The sequence below is a fragment of the Macaca thibetana genome, chromosome Y (genome assembly GCF_024542745.1).
Source record: "Macaca thibetana thibetana isolate TM-01 chromosome Y, ASM2454274v1, whole genome shotgun sequence".
Lineage (NCBI taxonomy): Eukaryota > Metazoa > Chordata > Mammalia > Primates > Cercopithecidae > Macaca > Macaca thibetana.
This window is the reverse complement of record NC_065599.1, coordinates 515,924-518,662: the sequence shown is the minus strand read 5'-3', so window position 1 is coordinate 518,662 and position 2,739 is coordinate 515,924.

The window sequence follows — 2,739 nt, the reverse complement described above, 5'->3', positions numbered from 1 at the left end:
ATATATAATCATATCTATTATCAATATATAGTATGACTATTCTTATTTTATATATTTTATTATACAGGAACAGCTCGTGCCCTTGATCTCTTGCCTCAGCACCTGGGTGGCTTGCCAACTCACACTGACACACCAAGGAAAAACACTTTACATCCTTCAATTCAATCAAGTTAACACTCAGTATTAACTATCAGAGATGCCCTTTATCAGTTTGAGGAAATGCTTTTCTAGGCTTCATTTGCTGGAAGTTTTTTGTTTATTTGTTTGTTGTTGTTTTTCTGAATCAGAGTCTCACTCTGTTGCCCAGGCTAGAGTGCAGTGGCTGGATCTCTGCTCACTGCAAGCTCTGTCCCCTGGGTTTACGTCATTCTCCAGTAGCTGGGACTACAGACGCCTGCCACCACACCCAACTAATTTTTTGTATATTTAGTAGAGACGGGATTTCACTGTGTTAGCCAGGATGGTCTCGATCTTCTGACCTCGTGATCCACCCGCCTCGGCCTCCCAAAGTGCTAGGATTACAGGCGTGAGCCACCATGCACAGCCTGAAAGTTTTTATTTAATAATATGTGTTACATTTTTGCCACCTGTTTCTTCTGTGTCTTTTGAGATGATCATATAATTTTTCTCTTTGCTAACATAGAGAATTGTATTATTTTCAGTGTAAAATCATCCTGAATTTCTGGGAAGGAAAATCCCAATTTATCTTGATACTTCATTCTTTTTACATATTTTGAATTCAACTTGCTAAAATTTTCATTTTTTTCTTCTATATTCAGGAAGGATCTTGGCCTATAGTTGTTTTATGTTATATCTTTGTAAAGTTTTTGTATCATGGTAATTCTGCTCTCTTACAAGTATTCTCACCTCATAAATTCTCTGGGATAGTGTCTATAGAATTGGTATTATTTCTTCACTAAATGTTTGGTAGAATTCACTGGCAAAGCTATCTGGGTCTTGAATTTTCTTTATGGGAAGATTTCTAACTACAAATTGAAATTTTAAAAATTTATTTTCATTTATATATTTATGTATTTTCTGAGGTGAAGTCTCTCTCTGTCACCTGGGCTGGAGCCCAGTAGTGCAATCTTGGCTCACTTTAACCTCCATCTCCTGGGTTCAAGCGATACTCCTGCCTCAGTCTCCCTTGTAGCTGGGATTACATGTGTGTGCCAGCATGCCTAGCTAATTTTTTTGAATTTTTAGTAGAGACAGGGTTTTGCCATGTTAGTTAGGCTGGTCTCAAACTCCTGACCTCGTGTGATCTGCTCATTTCAACCTCTCAAAATGTTGGGATTACAGGCGTGAGCCACTGTGCACACTATATTGAATTTTTCTAAAACATATAAGCTATTGAATGTTTATTTGTGACTGAGCTTTGACATTTTATGTGTTTTAGGAAATGTGTTAATTTCATTTCCATTGTGAAATTTATAGGCATAAATTTTTTAAATGATATTCCTTTTTATCTTTTTAATATCTTAGAATCTAGTGATATCCTTTTTCTCATTCCTAATATGAAAATTTTTTCTCTCTTTTTTACTAATCAGTGTATCTCAAGATTTATCCATTTTCTTTTTCTTTTTTTTTCTCTCTGAGATAGAGATTCACTCTTGTTGCCCAAGCTGTAGTGCAATGAAGTTATCTCGGCTCAATGGGGCAACCTCCTCCACCTCTCAGGTTCAGATTATTCTCCTGCCTCAGCATCCTGAGTAGCTGGGATTACAGATGTGTGCTCCCACATCCAGCTAAGTTTTGCATTTTTCAGTAGAGATGGTGTTTCACCATATTGGTCAGGCTTATCTCAAGCTCCTGACCTCAGGTGATCCACCTGCCCCAGCCTTCCAAACTGCTGAGATTACAGGCATGAGTCACTGCGCCCTGCCCTGTTTTATTTTTCTTGTCAAGGTAACAGCTTTGTTTTTGTTGATTTTCTGTATTGTTTTTCTGTCTTATATTTTATTGATTTCTCTTTTGATCTTTATTATCTCCTACTGTTCGCTTCCTTTGAGTTTAATGTTTACTCTTGTTTTTATTATTTATTTCTTGAGATGGATCCTGAGGTCATTGCCATGAGTCATTTCTTTTTTTGTAAAATAGTTATTTAGTGCTTTACAGTTCCATTAGTGGCATCCCAGAGATTCTGATGTGCTGTATTTTCATTTTCATTCAGTTAAGAATATTTTGGAATTTCCCTTTTGATTTCTTCTTTGAACTATGAGTTATTTAGAAGCATGTTATGTAGTTTCCAGATATTTGGGTATTTTTCAGTTATCCCTAACTGATTTCTAATTTGATTTCATTGTGTCAAAGAACATATTTGTATGACTTGAATCTTTTTACATATTCTGGGAATTGTTTTATGGCTCAGAATACAGTTAGTCTTAATAAATGGCCCATGTGTACTTGAAAATAATATGTATTCTTCTGCCATTGGATGGAGTGTTGTGAAAATATCCATTAGGAGTTGTTTGATAGTATTGTTCATATCTGTTATATCCTTGCTGATTTTCTGTCCACTTGTTCAATTAATTATTGAGAAAGGATTATTGACATTCCCAACTACAATTATGGATGTGTTTATTTCTCCTTGCAATCTATCAGTTTTTGCCCTCATGTATTTCGAAACACTTAGGATTGTCACATTTTCATTAATTGACCAATTTGTCATTGTGAAATGACTCAGGAGGTGGCACGTGCCTGTAGTTACAGCTACTCAGGAGGCTGAAGCGGGAGAAT